Below are 16,340 nucleotides of genomic sequence, written 5' to 3'. Positions count from 1 at the left end.
AGCCAGCCCCAGTAGGAAGGCTCTGAACTTCTGGGGTACCACCAGCGCACGGGCTGACCCAGGTTCAGCAACCTTAGGCTCGGAGTATAGGAGGTCGTTCTCCCAGTAGATCAAGTGAGTTCCGGACTGATCACCATTGGCCTGGGCTGCAGCCTGCTGCCGCATACCCTCTAGAGAGGGGCACTCTTTCTGCTCCCTGCAGAATTCCTCCCTGGTGGGGCCTCCTTCTTGCTGCCAATGGGTCAGCTCAGGCAGGTCCCCCAGTTCGGCTATCTGTTCCCCAGTAGGCTCCAGGGCGTCCCCCTCAAGGTCTGCTTCCTCCTGGGCCGTGGGAACGTCAGGAGCCGGATTCCCGTGCCTCCCTTGCCCTCTCTCTAAGGCCGGTTCCTGGGCCTCTCCCTCAGGCTCCAGGGTTCCTTCAACACCCCTACCGGCTGCCATCAACCGGGTGGTCACACACGCCCAATCAGGCAAGCCCACCATCCGCAGGTGAGTCGTCTTCTCCACCTTTTCCCAAGGGGAGCTCTCCAAATCGTTACCTAGGAGACAATCAACAGGCATGGCCTCTCTCACAGCCACTTGCAGAGTACCAGAGACCCCCCCCCACTCAAAGGGAACCTGAGCCATTGGACACTGACTCTCTGTGTTGTCAGCGTTGACAACACGGCAGAATGCGTGCGGGACAACCTGCTCTTGAGACACCAGGTGTTGCTTGACAGCAGTCACACTGGCTCCTGTATCTCTAAGAGCTCCCACCCTCTTGCCATTTATGGTCACCCACTGCCCATACTTTTGAGTATTGGGGGGCAGCTGGGCCTCAGCGACCATCTCACTGTCTCCTAATGAGACTAGGGTCATCTGTACGGGATCCCCCGCCCCTTGGACATCTATCTCCCTCCCCAAGGCTACACTATTCACCTGCTTGGGGGGTGGAGCACCAGAGGGTGCTGGTTTGCCATACAGGGGGCACTTGGGATCCACGGAAATGTGCCCCAGGTTGTTACACTTGTAACATCGGAGGGGCCCTCTTTGAACAGGGTTACCTGTCGGGGCCCCGGTCTGCTTCGGGGGTGGGGGTGGCTGAGAACCTTTCCCTTGGTTCCCTTGGGAATTACTTTGGGGCCCTCTGTAGAACTCCCTCTGTTTACCCTTGTCCCCCCCACTCTTCTGCTGGGGACCCTGAACACCCTTGGCGGGGCCTCCTACGGGACCCTTGTGGACCCTGGTGCTGATCCAGCGGTCCGCCTCCTCAGCAAGCTTCCTCGGGTTGGACAGCTTGCTATCGATCAGGTGTTGGCGTAGCTCAGGAAAACAATTATCCGACAAGTGCTCCCATGCAATTAAATCAAACAGCCCTTGGTAATCATTCACTTTGCTACCCTTCACCCAACCATCCAGCGCTCTGCAAAAAAAGGTCACATATTCTACATAAGTGGTACCAGGTTTCTTGGTGCACCCCCTAAATCTCTGTCTGTACAGTTCAGGAGTTAACCCATACCTTGTCATAAGAGCCTCCTTCATGTGTGGATAGGATGTGTGGACATCAGAGGGGAGGTCTAGCAGAGTGTCCCGCCCCTCACTTAGGAACCTTCCCCACAACCCCGCTCCCCAATCCTTCTCAGGGACCCGGTGGGAGGACATGGCTACTTCATAGGCCCTAAACCACTGCCCAATATCATCCTGCTTATAATATTCTTTGACTACATCTTTAGGAATGTGCACCCTTGACTCTGTTGAATTGCTGCCACCAGAGGGTGAGTTGTCTAAACTCCTGGCCTTGAGATCCAACTCCCTCATTTTTACCTCATGCTCCATGGCCAGTTTCTGCCTTTCTCTCTCCATTTGCAGTTTTGCCATCTCCACCTCGTGTGCTCGGGCGGCACTCCTGTCGGCCAACTCCTCTGGCGACAGGCCTCTGCTAGGCTCAAACACACCTTCGGGGGGTATCACCTCCCGGGCATTCTCTGGGAACTTTGATTCGTGCCAGGCTCTCAGTGCTGTCACGTACTGATCCTTGTTGCTTAGTCCACTTTGCTTGATTCTGTACTTGGAGAGATATCCCTTCAGGACATCATTTGTGCACTTCCTCAGTGCCTCGGGCTCCCAATCGATGTCATCCACTCCAGAGAATACAGAGGGCGCTCCGCCTCCGTTGACTGAGCTAGGCATGGTTTCTTAAGGTGGAGATTTTTCTTTAGCAACAACTGTCAATCAATCTGTGGCTGCGTTATAGGTCTGCTCTACGTGGTGATCAATAATTCACTGTATGTAAATCATAAATGCAAATTCGAAATCCCACCGCTGCCACCAATGTTAGAATGGGGAACCCCTAGTTGGCACAGGTAGGTACTTGTGACAAGCAGTGGTCCCTTCTTCTATTCAGGGCGAGAGAGTTACCCCCTCAGAACAACCCCTGCTCACCCTATAGGTAGTGTGGCGCGAGCAGTCAGGGCTAAACTTCAGGGCGCTAGTCAGTTAAGCATTTATGATCACACACAGTAAACCACAATGATCCCCCACAAATGGACACCAGGCGTAAGTTGTATCAAAAATACGGATGCTTTATATAAAAGATTCTTTGTTACGCAGGCATGTACAAGACCATCAATAACGGTTGCGGAATGGAAGCCACAAGATGATAATTAGGCACTGTTATTGTCTTTGGTAACTTATTCGATCACGAGCGCTTCACAGGGCTCGGTTGAGTCGGTCCAGTCACGATGATGCGCAGTGCACCCAGGGTACAGTGATACGGGGAAATCAGAACGTTGCGGACCCCGAGTCCGATAGAGAGTTCACTGTACCTGGGAACGTGCGGTGTGCTTGGACGAGTCTTCAGGAGAGATGCAGGTTCTGCACCTCGTGGGTCTTCCGGATCAAGAATTCAGCGGGCGGCTTTCGGTAGACAGGTGCGGCCCAGGGCCTCCGACACGGACTGTGCGGGAGGTCACTGCGGAGGGCGGCACGGTCAGACTCAGGCTGGGAGGTGAAGCGGGGCGGCCGGATACGTTACGACGTACGGGCGGCCGTCCGAGGCTGGATTTCACTTCCCCACTAGAAATCCGGCGGGAGGGCGAAAGGGCACCAAGCGCGCTCCAGTAGCAGGCAGGTGACAGGGAGGCGGGACGGCCAGACTCGTGGGTCCAGAGCGACTCAGGTAGAGCGGGGCTCTCGGCGAGTGGAGGCGGCCAGGCTTCTGGGTGTCACGGCCCTAGGAGGGATGCGAAGGTGCGCAGGGCACTCCGGCGGGAGAAAGCACACGGCTCGAATTCTCAGACGAGCGGAGACACGGTGAACCCACTGGTCCTGGGGTTCAGTTCAGGGGGCAAGCTCTTCTTCCAAGCCCTTGGAGATAGTTGAAGAACAAAGTGCAAAAGTCTCTTTCAGTCTTTTTCCTCTCCTTCCTTAGCAAGGCACCTACTGCAGGCCAGTCCCTTAGGTCAGGGAAAGTTACTCCACCTTCAGCTTCTTCCAGGTCCTTCTAGTCAGGCAGAGTTCCTTCGTGGTTCAATCTGGATCTGATTTCTTAGGAGCCAGGCTCCTACTTTTATACAGGGATTCTTTTGTTCTTTAGCGCCAGGGGGCCTGGGCCTGGCTCAGTCCAGTTTTGGAGCACTCTGTGGTGGTGACTCGGCTTGTTCCTTTCAGCAGCAGGGCAGAGACATCAGCCGCTCCACAGGGGGCGGCGCCGGCTTTGTGGTGGCAGAGCACAGGTCTATTCAAGAGTCAGGGTGCACTCCTCCCACCCATCCTGGTGTAATCTCTCTACCCACCACCTGGCAGCCAACCTGTCTCCTGGAATCCCCCAGCCCTGCTCCTGTACTGTTGCTAGGCAGAACACACACACACACAGCAGAGGCGGACTGAGATGGTTAGGCACGCAAAGGCTAACTTTCTAAAAGTAGCATTTGCAAACCCAGGATATTAAAATAACCTTTACTAAAAGATGTACTTTATTATCCCGAGTTCAGGCATACTAAACATGACCTTCTACCATGCTCTCTGAGTCCACTGGGGTCACAGCGTGTAGCGATCCCAGCAGCCCATTCTGGCCTTTGGAGAGCAGGTAGCCTTCAATAGTGAAAAACGAAAATGGCTGTAATTCACTATTAAGACATGCCACACACATCAGGGCCTGTCCTACCTTATACCTACAATGCACCCTGCGCTCAGGCCTACCAGAGGGGTGACTAACATGTAGTTAAGGGAAGGTTTAGGGACTGGTAAGTGGGGACACTTGCTCAGTCAGCGCGACGGTACCAGACCGCGCGCAGGTTCTGCAGTGGCAGACCCTAGACACATTTTACCCCGCTGCTTCGGTGGGTGGCACAACCCGTGCTGCAAGCCCACTCGCAGCATTTGGATATACAAGCCCTTGGCACCCCTGGTGCACTCTACTAGGGGCTGATAGTAAACCAAATAAACCAAACGTGGAAGTCAATTCACATAATACATTTTACCATAGGGAGCACTTGCACTGTGGCACTGGATGGCAGTGGCACAGTGCCCTGAGCAGCTAACACCAACACAAAAACACATTGAGGCACAGACAAAAATGGAAGGGTGACCCACGCCAATGGGGCCAGGTCTAACAGCTGGGGGTGGTGTTTCAGGGCTTAGGGAGTGCAGAGGTGTTCGGTCAGTGTAGGGGGACGTGCTGGGGTGGTGTTTCAGGGCTTAGGGCAGAGCAGTGGTGTTCGGGCAGTGTAGGGGGCCTTACAGTGGGTGGTGTTTCAGGGTTTAGGGCAAAGCAGTGGTGTTCGGGCAGTGTAGGGGGACGTACTGGGGTACTGTTTCAGGGTCTTGGGCAGAGCAACGGTGTTCGGGCAGTGTAGGGGGTCATGCTGGGGTGGTGTTTCAGGGTTTAGTGCAGTGGTGTTCTGGCAGTGTAGGGGCACGTGCTGGGGTGGTGTTTTAGGGTAGTGCAGTGGTTTTTGGGCAGTGTAGGGGATCGTGCTGGGGTGGTGTTTCAGGGTTTAGGGCAGTGCAGTGGTGTTAGGGCAGTGTAGGGGGGCGTGCAGGGGGTAGTGATTCAGGGTTTAGGGCAGTGCCGTGGTTTTCGGGCAGTGTAGGGGGACTTGCTGGGGGTGGTGTTTCAGGGTTTAGGGCAGTGGTGTTCGGGCAGTGTAGGGGGTCTTGTTGGGGGTGGTGTTTCAGTGTTTAGGGCAGTGCAGAGGTGTTTGGGCAGTGTAGGGGGTAGTGCGGGGGCTGGTGTTTCAGAGTTTAGGGCAGTGCAGAGGTGTTCGAGCAGTGTTGGGGATCGTACGGGGGCTGGTGTTTCAGAGTTTAGGGCAGTGCAGTGGTGTTCGGGCAGTGCAGGGGTTCATGCTGGGGTAGTGTTTCAGGGTTTAGGGCAGTGCAGTGGTGTTCGGGCAGTTTAGGGGGTCGTGCTGGGGTGGTGTTTCAGGGTTTAGTGCAGTGATGTTCGGCCAGAGTAGGGGGTCGTGATGGGGCTGGTGTTTCAGGGGTTAGGGCAGTGCATTGGTGTTCGGGCAGTGTAGGGGGTCATGCTGGAGCTGGTGTTTCAGGGTTTAGGGCAGGGCATTGGAGTTTGGGCGGTGTTGATGGTCATGCTGGGGGTGGTGCTTCAGGGTTTAAGGCAGAGCAGTGGTGTTCGGGCAGTATAGGGGGTCGTACTGGTGATTCAGGGTTTAGGGCAGAACAGTGGTGTTCGGGAAGTGTAGGAGGATGTGCTGGGGTGGTGTTTCAGGGTTTACGGCAGGGCAGTGGTGTTCGGGCAGTGTAGGGGACGTGCTGGGGTGGTGTTTTAGGGTTTAGGGCAGAGCAGTGGTGTTTGGGCAGTGTAGGGGATGTGCTGGGGTGGTGTTTTAGGATTTAGGGCAGTGCAGTGGTGTTTGGGCAGTGTAGGGGGTTGTGCAGGGGGTGGTGTTTCAGGGTTTAGGGCAGTGCAGTGGTGTTTGGGCAGTGTAGGGGGCTTGCTGGGGGGTTGTTTCAGGGTTTAGAGCAGTGCAGTGGTGTTTGGGCAGTGTAGGGGGCTTTCTGGGGGGGTGTTTCAGGGTTTAGGGCAGTGCAGTGGTGTTCGGGCAGTGTAAGGGGGACGTGCTGGGGGATGTTTCAGGGTTTGGGCAGTGCAGTGGTGTTTAGGCAGAGTAGGGGGTCGTGCTGGGGTGGTGTTTCAGGATTTAGGGCAGTGGTGTTCAGGCAGTGTAGAGGATCTTGCTGTGGGTGGTGTTTCAGGGTTTAGGGCTGTGCAGTGGTGTTCGGGAAGTGTGGGGGGGTTGTGCTGGGACAGGTGTTTCATGGTTTAGGACAGTGCAGTCGTGTACGGGCAGTGTAGGGGGTTGTGCTGGGGCTGCTGTTTCAGGGTTTAGGGCAGTGCAGTGGTGTACCGGCAGTGTACGGGGTCATGCTGGGGCTGGTGTTTCAGGGTTTAGAGCAGAGCAGTGGTGTTCGGGCAGTGTAGAGGGATGTGCTGGGGGTGGTGTTTCAGGGCTAAGGGCAGAGCAGTGGTGTTCGAGCAGTGTAGGGGGTCGGCTGGAGGTGGTGTTTCAGGTTTTAGGGCGGTGCAGTGGTGTTCGGGCAGTGTAGGGGGCTTGCTGGGGGGGGTGTTTCAGGGTTTAGGGCAGTGCAGTCGTGTTCGAGCAGTGTAGGGAGTCTTGCTGGGGGTGGTGTTTCAGGGTTTAGGGTAGTGGTGTTTGGGCAGTGTAGGGGGACGTACTGGGGGTGGAGTTTGAGGGTTTAGGGCAGTGCAGTGGAGTTCAGGCAGTGAAGGGGGTCATGCTGGTAGTGGTGTTTCAGGGTTTAGGGCAGTGCAGTGGTGTTCGGGCAGTGTAGGGGGTCGTGCAGGGGGTGGTGTTTCAGGGTTTAGGGCAGTACAGTTGTTTTCAGGTAGTGTAGGGGGACTTGCTGGGGGTGGTGGTTCAGGGTTTAGGGCAGTGGTGTTTGGGCAGTGCAGGGGGTCGTGCTGGGGTGGTGTTTTAGGGTTTAGGGCAGTGCAGTGGTGTTTGGGCAGTGTAGAGGGACGTGCTGGGGTGGTGTTTTAGGGTTTCGGGCAGTGCAGTAGTGTTCAGGCAGTGTAGGGGGTCGTGCTGGGGCTGTTGTTTCAGGGTTTAGGGCAGAGCAGTGGTGTTCGGGCAGTGTAGGGGGTCATGCTGGGGGTGGTGTTTCAGGGTTTAGGGCAGTGCAGTGGTGTTAGGGAAGTGTGGGGGGGTCGTGCTGGGAGTGGTGTTTCAGGGTTTAGGGCAGTGCAGTGGTGTTCGGGCAGTGTAGGGTGATGTGCTGGGGTAGTGTTTTAGAGTAGTGCGGTGGTGTTCGGGTAGTGTAGGGGGTCGTGCAGGGGCTGGTGTTTCAGGGTTTAGGGTAGTGCAGTGGTTTTCGGGCAGTGTAGGGGGACTTGCTGGGAGTGGTGTTTCAGGGATTAGGGCAGTGGTATTCGGGCAGTGTATGGGGTCTTGTTGGGGGTGGTGTTTCAGGGTTTAGGGCAGTGCAGTGGTGTTCGGGCAGTGTAGGGGATCGTACTGGGGTGGTGTTTCAGGGTTTAGGGTAGAGCAGTGGTGTTCGTGCAGTGCAGGGGGATGTGCTGTGGGTGGTGTTTCAGGGCTTAGGGCAGAGCAGTGGTGTTGGGCAGTGTAGGGGGTTTTGCTGGGGGTGGTGTTTCAGGGTTTAGGGCAGGGCAGTGGTGTTTGGGCAGTGTAGGGGGAGTGCTGGGGGTGGTGTTTCAGGGTTTAGGGTAGAGCAGTGGTGTTTGGGCAGTGTAGGGGGGTCAGCTGGGGGTGGTGGTTCAGGGATTAGGGCAGTGCAGTGGTGTTCGGGCAGTGTAGGGGTAGTGCAGGGGGTGGTGTTTTAGGGTTTAGAGCAGAGCAGTGGTGTTTGGGCAGTGTAGGGGGACATACTGGGGGTGGTGTTTCTGGGTCTTGGGTAGAGCAGTGGTGTTCGGGAAGTGTAGGGGTTCGTGCTGGGGGTGGTGTTTCAGGGTTTAGGGCAGTGCAGTGGTGTTCGGGCAGTGTAGGGGGCGTGCTGGGGTGGTGTTTTAGGGTAGTGCAGTGTTCGGGCAGTGTAGGAGGTCGTGCTGGGGGTGGTGTTTCAGGGTTTAGGGCAGTGCAGTGGTTGTCGGGCAGTGTGGGGGGACTTGCTGGGGTGGAGTTTCAGGGTTTAGGACAGTGGTGTTCGGGAAGTGTAGGGGGTCTTGCTGGGGTGGTGTTTCAGGGTTTAGGGCAGTGTAGTGGTGTTCGGGCAGTTTAGGGGGTGTTGCTGGGGGTGGTGTTTCAGGGTTTAGGGCTGTGGTGTTTGGGCAGTGTAGGGGTTCTTGCTGGGGGTGGTGTTTCAGGGTTTAGGGCACTGGTGTTTGGGCAGTGTAGGGATCCTGCTGGGGGTGGAGTTTCAGGATTTATGGCAGTGCAGTGGTGTTCGGGCAGTGTAGGGCTCGTGCAGTAGGGTGGTGTTTAAGGGTATAGGGCAGAGCAGTGGTGTCCAGGCAGTGTAGGGGTCGTGCTGGGGGTGGAGTTTCAGGATTTATGGCAGTGCAGTGGTGTTTCGGGCAGTGTAGGGGGTCGTGCTGGGAATGGAGATTCAGGGTTAAAGGCATTGCAGTGGAGTTCGGGCAGTGTAGGGTGTCGTGCTGGGGCTGGAGTTTGAGGGTTTAGGGAAGTGCAGTGGTGTTGGACAGTGTAGGGAGTCGGGCTGGTGTTTCAGGGTTTAGGGCACAGCAGTGGTGTTCAGGCAGTGAAGGGGGTTGTGCTGGTGTTACAGGGTTTAGGGCAGTGGTGTTTGGGCAGTGTAGGGGGACATGCTGGGGGTGGTGTTTCAGGGCTTAGGGAGTGTAGAGGTGTTCGGTCAGTGTAGGGGGACGTGCTGGGGGTGGTTTTTCAGGGCTTAGGGCAGAGCAGTGGTGTTCGGGCAGTGTAGGGGGTCGTACAGTGGGTGGTGTTTCAGGGTTTAGGGCAAAGCAGTGGTGTTCGGGCAGTGTAGGGGAACGTACTGGGGTACTGTTTCAGGGTCTTGGGCAGAGCAACGGTGTTCGGGCAGTGTAGGGGGTCATGCTGGGGGTGGTGTTTCAGGGTTTAGGGCAGTGCAGTGGTGTTCAGGCAGTGCAGGGGGGCGTGCAGGGGATAGTGATTCAGGGTTTCGGGCAGTGCAGTGGTTTTTGGGCAGTGTAGGGGGACTTGCTGGGGGTGGTGTTTCAGGGTTTAGTGCAGTGGTGTTCTGGCAGTGTAGGGGCACGTGCTGGGGTGGTGTTTTACGGTAGTGCAGTAGTGTTCGGGCAGTGTAGGGGATCGTGCTGGGGGTGGTGTTTCAGGGTTTAGGGCAGTGCAGTGGTGTTCGGGCAGTGTAGGGGGGCGTGCAGGGGATAGTGATTCAGGGTTTAGGGCAGTGCTGTGGTTTTCGGGCAGTGTAGGGGGACTTGCTGGGGGTGGTGTTTCAGGGTTTAGGGCAGTGGTGTTTGGGCAGTGTAGGGGGTCTTGTTGGGGGTGGTGTTTCAGTGTTTAGGGCAGTGCAGAGGTGTTCGGGCAGTGTAGGGGGTAGTGCGGGGGCTGGGGTTTCAGAGTTTAGGGCAGTGCAGAGGTGTTCGAGCAGTGTTGGGGATCGTACGGGGGCTGGTGTTTCAGAGTTTAGGGCAGTGCAGTGGTGTTCGGGCAGTGCAGGGGTTCATGCTGGGGTAGTGTTTCAGGGTTTAGGGCAGTGCAGTGGTGTTCGGGCAGTTTAGGGGGTCGTGCTGGGGTGGTGTTTCAGGGTTTAGTGCAGTGATGTTCGGCCAGAGTAGGGGGTCGTGATGGGGCTGGTGTTTCAGGGGTTAGGGCAGTGCAGTGGTGTTCGGGCAGTGTAGGGGGTCGTGCTGGAGCTGGTGTTTCAGGGTTTAGGGCAGGGCATTGGAGTTTGGGCGGTGTTGATGGTCATGCTGGGGGTGGTGCTTCAGGGTTTAAAGGCAGAGCAGTGGTGTTCGGGCAGTATAGGGGGTCGTGCTGGTGTTTCAGGGTTTAGGGCAGAACAGTGGTGTTCGGGAAGTGTAGGAGGATGTGCTGGGGTGGTGTTTCAGGGTTTACGGCAGGGCAGTGGTGTTCGGGCAGTGTAGGGGGACATGCTGGGGTGGTGTTTTAAGAGCAGTGGTGTTTGGGCAGTGTAGGGGATGTGCTGGGGTGGTGTTTTAGGATTTAGGGCAGTGCAGTGGTGTTTGGGCAGTGTAGGGGGTTGTGCAGGGGGTGGTGTTTCAGGGTTTAGCGCAGTGCAGTGGTGTTTGGGCAGTGTAGGGGGCTTGCTGGGGGTATTGTTTCAGGATTTAGGGCAGTGCATTGGTGTTCGGGCAGTGTAGGGGGGACGTGCTGGGGGGTGTTTCAGGGTTTGGGCAGTGCAGTGGTGTTTAGGCAGAGTAGGGGGTCGTGCTGGGGTGGTGTTTCAGGATTTAGGGCAGTGATGTTCGGGCAGTGTAGAGGATCTTGCTGTGGGTGGTGTTTCAGGGTTTAGGGCTGTGCAGTGGTGTTCGGGAAGTGTGGGGGGGGTCGTGCTGGGACAGGTGTTTCATGGTTTAGGACAGTGCAGTCGTGTACGGGCAGTGTAGGGGGTTTTGCTGGGGCTGCTGTTTCAGGGTTTGGGGCAGTGCAGTGGTGTACGGGCAGTGTACGGGGTCATGCTGGGGCTGGTGTTTCAGGGTTTAGGGCAGAGCAGTGGTGTTCGGGCAGTGTAGGGGGATGTGCTGGGGGTGGTGTTTCAGGGCTTAGGGCAGAGCAGTGGTGTTCGAGCAGTGTAGGGGGTCGGCTGGAGGTGGTGTTTCAGGTTTTAGGGTGGTGCAGTGGTGTTCGGGCAGTGTAGGGGGACTTGCCAGGGGTGGTGTTTTAGGGTTTAGGGCAGTGGTGTTCGGGCAGTGTAGGGGGTCTTCCTGGGGATGGTGTTTCAGGGTTAAGGGCAGTGCAGTTGTGTTCGAGCAGTGTAGGCAGTCTTGCTGGGGGTGGTGTTTCAGGGTTTAGGGCAGTGGTGTTCGGGCAGTGTAGGGGGACGTACTGGGGGAGGAGTTTGAGGGTCTTTGGCAGAGCAGTGGAGTTCAGGCAGTGTAGGGGGTCGTGCTGGGGGTGGTGTTTCAGGGTTTAGGGCAGTGCAGTGGTGTTCGGGCAGTGTAGGGGGTTTGTGCAGGGGGTGGTGTTTCAGGGTTTAGGGCAGAACAGTTGTTTTCAGGCAGTGTAGGGGGACTTGCTGGGGGTGGTGTTTCAGGGTTTAGGGCAGTGGTGTTCGGGCAGTGCAGGGGGTCGTGCTGGGGTGGTGTTTTAGGGTTTAGGGCAGTGCAGTGGTGTTTGGGCAGTGTAGAGGGACGTGCTGGGGTGGTGTTTTAGGGTTTCGGGCAGTGCAGTGGTGTTCAGGCAGTGTAGGGGGTCATGCTGGGGCTGTTGTTTCAGGGTTTAGGGCAGAGCAGTGGTGTTCGGGCAGTGTAGGGGGTCATGCTGGGGGTGGTGTTTCAGGGTTTAGGGCAGTGCAGTGGTGTTAGGGAAGTGTGGGGGGGTCGTGCTGGGAGTGGTGTTTCAGGGTTTAGGGCAGTGCAGTGGTGTTCGGGCAGTGTAGGGGGTCATGCAGGGGGTGGTGTTTCAGGGTTCAGGGCAGTGCAGTGGGGTTCGGGCAGAGTAGGGGGCAGAGTAGGGGGTCGTGCTGGGGGTGATGTTTCAGGATTTAGGGCAGTGGTGTACGGGCAGTGTAGGGGGTCGTGCAGGGGATGGTGATTCAGGGTTTAGGGCAGTGCAGGTTTTTTTGTGCAGTGCAGGGGGACTTGCTGGGGGTGGTGTTTCAGGGTTTAGGCCAGTGGTGTTCGGGCAGCATAGGGGGTCTGGTTGGGGGTGGTGTTTCAGGGTTTAGGGCAGTGCAGTGGTGTTCGGGCAGTGTAGGGTGTAGTGATGGGTGTGGTGTTTCAGGGTTTAGGGCAGTGCAGTGGTGTTCAGGCAGTGTAAGGGGTTTGCAGGCGCTGGTGTTTCAGGCTTTAGCGCAGTGCAGTGGTTGTCGGGCAGTCTGGGGGGACTTGCTGGGGGTGGAGTTTCAGGGTTTAGGACAGTGATGTTCAGGAAGTGTAGGGGGTCTTGCTGGGGTGGTGTTTCAGGGATTAGTGCAGTGTAGTGGTGTTCGGGCAGTTTAGGGGGTGTTGCTGGGGGTGGTGTTTCAGGGTTTAGGGCAGTGGTGTTTGGGCAGTGTAGGGGTTCTTGCTGGGGGTGGTTTTTCACGGTTTAGGGCACTGGAGTTTAGGCAGTGTAGGGATCCTGCTGGGGGTGGAGTTTCAGGATTTATGGCAGTGTAGTGGTGTTCGGGCAGTGTAGGGGGTCGTGCTGGGGCTGGAGATTCAGGGTTAAAGGCATTGCAGTGGAGTTCGGGCAGTGTAGGGTGTTGTGCTGGGGCTGGAGTTTCAGGGTTTAGGGAAGTGCAGTGGTGTTGGGCAGTGTAGGGAGTCGTGCTGGGGCTGGTGTTTCAGGGTTTAGGGCACTGCACTGGTGTTCGGGCAGTGAAGGGGGTCGTGCTGGTGTTACAGGGTTTAGGGCAGTGGTGTTTGGGCAGTGTAGGGGAACGTGCTGGGGGTGGTGTTTCAGGGCTTAGGGAGTGCAGAGGTGTTCGGTCAGTGTAGGGGGACGTGCTGGGGTTGTGTTTCAGGGCTTAGGGCAGAGCAGTGGTGTTCGGGCAGTGTAGGGGGCCTTACAGTGGGTGGTGTTTCAGGGTTTAGGGCAAAGCAGTGGTGTTCGGGCAGTGTAGGGGGACGTACTGGGGTACTGTTTCAGGGTCTTGGGCAGAGCAACGGTGTTCAGGCAGTGTAGGGGGTCATGCTGGGGTGGTGTTTCAGGGTTTAGTGCTGTGGTGTTCTGGCAGTGTAGGGGCACGTGCTGGGGTGGTGTTTTAGGGTAGTGCAGTGGTTTTTGGGCAGTGTAGGGGATCGTGCTGGGGTGGTGTTTCAGGGTTTAGGGAAGTGCAGTGGTGTTCGGGCAGTGTAGGGGGGCGTGCAGGGGGTAGTGATTCAGGGTTTAGGGCAGTGCCGTGGTTTTCGGGCAGTGTAGGGGGACTTGCTGGGGGTGGTGTTTCAGGGTTTAGGGCAGTGGTGTTCGGGCAGTGTAGGGGGTCTTGTTGGGGGTGGTGTTTCAGTGTTTAGGGCAGTGCAGAGGTGTTCGGGCAGTGTAGGGTGTAGTGCGGGGGCTGGTGTTTCAGAGTTTAGGGCAGTGCAGAGGTGTTCGAGCAGTGTTGGGGATCGTACGGGGGCTGGTGTTTCAGAGTTTAGGGCAGTGCAGTGGTGTTCGGGCAGTGCAGGGGTTCATGCTGGGGTAGTGTTTCAGGGTTTAGGGCAGTGCAGTGGTGTTCGGGCAGTTTAGGGGGTCGTGCTGGGGTGGTGTTTCAGGGTTTAGTGCAGTGATGTTCGGCCAGAGTAGGGGGTTGTGATGGGGCTGGTGTTTCAGGGGTTAGGGCAGTGCATTGGTGTTCGGGCAGTGTAGGGGGTCATGCTGGAGCTGGTGTTTCAGGGTTTAGGGGAGGGCATTGGAGTTTGGGCGGTGTTGATGGTCATGCTGGGGGTGGTGCTTCAGGGTTTAAGGCAGAGCAGTGGTGTTCGGGCAGTATAGGGGGTCGTACTGGTGATTCAGGGTTTAGGGCAGAACAGTGGTGTTCGGGAAGTGTAGGAGGATGTGCTGGGGTGGTGTTTCAGGGTTTACGGCAGGGCAGTGGTGTTCGGGCAGTGTAGGGGGACGTGCTGGGGTGGTGTTTTAGGGTTTAGGGCAGAGCAGTGGTGTTTGGGCAGTGTAGGGGATGTGCTGGGGTGGTGTTTTAGGATTTAGGGCAGTGCAGTGGTGTTTGGGCAGTGTAGGGGGTTGTGCAGGGGGTGGTGTTTCAGGGTTTAGGGCAGTGCAGTGGTGTTTGGGCAGTGTAGGGGGCTTGCTGGGGGGGTGTTTCAGGGTTTAGAGCAGTGCAGTGGTGTTTGGGCAGTGTAGGGGGCTTTCTGGGGGGGTGTTTCAGGGTTTAGGGCAGTGCAGTGGTGTTCGGGCAGTGTAAGGGGGACGTGCTGGGGGGTGTTTCAGGGTTTGGGCAGTGCAGTGGTGTTTAGGCAGAGTAGGGGGTCGTGCTGGGGTGGTGTTTCAGGATTTAGGGCAGTGGTGTTCAGGCAGTGTAGAGGATCTTGCTGTGGGTGGTGTTTCAGGGTTTAGGGCTGTGCAGTGGTGTTCGGGAAGTGTGGGGGGGTTGTGCTGGGACAGGTGTTTCATGGTTTAGGACAGTGCAGTCGTGTACGGGCAGTGTAGGGGGTTGTGCTGGGGCTGCTGTTTCAGGGTTTAGGGCAGTGCAGTGGTGTACCGGCAGTGTACGGGGTCATGCTGGGGCTGGTGTTTCAGGGTTTAGAGCAGAGCAGTGGTGTTCGAGCAGTGTAGGGGGTCGGCTAGAGGTGGTGTTTCAGGTTTTAGGGCGGTGCAGTGGTGTTCGGGCAGTGTAGGGGGCTTGCTGGGGGGGTGTTTCAGGGTTTAGGGCAGTGCAGTCGTGTTTGAGCAGTGTAGGGAGTCTTGCTGGGGGTGGTGTTTCAGGGTTTAGGGTAGTGGTGTTCGGGCAGTGTAGGGGGACGTACTGGGGGTGGAGTTTGAGGGTCTTTGGCAGAGCAGTGGAGTTCAGGCAGTGTAGGGGGTCATGCTGGTAGTGGTGTTTCAGGGTTTAGGGCAGTGCAGTGGTGTTCGGGCAGTGTAGGGGGTTGTGCAGGGGGTGGTGTTTCAGGGTTTAGGGCAGTACAGTTGTTTTCGGGTAGTGTAGGGGGACTTGCTGGGGGTGGTGTTTCAGGGTTTAGGGCAGTGGTGTTTGGGCAGTGCAGGGGGTCGTGCTGGGGTGGTGTTTTAGGGTTTAGGGCAGTGCAGTGGTGTTTGGGCAGTGTAGAGGGACGTGCTGGGGTGGTGTTTTAGGGTTTCGGGCAGTGCAGTAGTGTTCAGGCAGTGTAGGGGGTCGTGCTGGGGCTGTTGTTTCAGGGTTTAGCGCAGAGCAGTGGTGTTCGGGCAGTGTAGGGGGTCATGCTGGGGGTGGTGTTTCAGGGTTTAGGGCAGTGCAGTGGTGTTAGGGAAGTGTGGGGGGGTCGTGCTGGGAGTGGTGTTTCAGGGTTTAGGGCAGTGCAGTGGTGTTCGGACAGTGTAGGGGGTCATGCTGGGGGGGTGTTTCAGGGTTTAGGGCAGTGCAGTGGTGTTCGGGCAGTGTAGGGGGTCATGCAGGGGGTGGTGTTTCAGGGTTTAGGGCAGTGCAGTGGTTTTCGGGCAGTGTAGGGGGACTTGCTGGGGGTTGTGTTTTAGGGTTTAGGGCAGTGGTGTGCGGGCAGTGTAGGAGGTCTTGCTGGCGATGGTGTTTCAGGGTTTAGGGCAGTGCAGTGGTGTTCGGGCAGTGTAGTGGGTCTTGCTGGGGGTGGTGTTTCAGGGTTTAGGGCAATGGTGTTTGAGCAGTGTAGGGGGCCTTCCTGGGGGTGGTGTTTCAGGGTTCAGTGCAGTGGTGTTCGGGCCGTGTAGGGGGTCATGCAGGAGGGTGGTGTTTCAGGGTTTAGGGCAGAGCAGTGGTGTCCGGGCTGTGTAGGGGTCGTGCTGGGGCTGATGTTTCATGGTTTAGAACAGTGCAGAGTTGGGGGTCGTGCTGGGGCTGATGTTTCAGGGTTTAGGGCAGTGAAGTGGTGTTCGGGCAGTGTAGGGGGTTGTGCTGGCTGGTGTTTCAGGGTTTAGGGCACTGCAGTGGTGTTCGGGCAGTGTAGGGAGTCGTGCTAGGGCTAGTGTTTCAGGGTTTATGGCAGTGTAGTGGTGTTCGGGCAGTGTAGGGGTTCGTGCTAGGTTAGTGTTTCAGGGTTTAGGGCAGTGAAGTGGTGGTCGGGCAGTGTAGGGGGTCATGCAGGAGGGTGGTGTTTCAGGGTTTAGGGCAGAGCAGTGGTGTCCGGGCAGTGTAGGGGTCGTGCTGGCAGTGGAGCTTCAGGATTCAGGGCAGTGCAGTGGTGTTCGGGCAGTGTAGGGGGTCATGATGGGGCTGGAGTTTCAGGGTTTAGGACAGTGCAGTGGTGTTGGGCAGTGTAGGGCGTCGTGCTGGGGCTGTTTCAGGGTTTAGGGCAGTGCAGGTGGTCATGCTGGGGCTGGTGTTTCAGGGTTTAGGGCAGTGCAGTGGTGTTCGGGCAGTGCAGGGGGTCATGCTGGGGGTGGTGTTTCAGGGTTTAGGGCAGTGCAGTGGAGTTAGGGAAGTGTGGGGGGGTCGTGCTGGGAGTGGTGTTTCAGGGTTTAGGGCAGTGCAGTGGTGTTTGGGCAGTGTAGGGGGTCGTGCTGGGGGGGTGTTTCAGGGTTTAGGGCAGTGCAGTGGTGTTCGGGCAGTGTAGGGGGTCATGCAGGGGGTGGTGTTTCAGGGTTCAGGGCAGTGCAGTGGTGTTCGGGCAGAGTAGGGGGTCG

The sequence above is a fragment of the Triturus cristatus genome, chromosome 1_1 (assembly GCF_964204655.1).
Source record: "Triturus cristatus chromosome 1_1, aTriCri1.1, whole genome shotgun sequence".
Taxonomy (NCBI): Eukaryota; Metazoa; Chordata; class Amphibia; order Caudata; family Salamandridae; genus Triturus; species Triturus cristatus.
Note: the sequence above shows the minus strand (reverse complement) of the source record.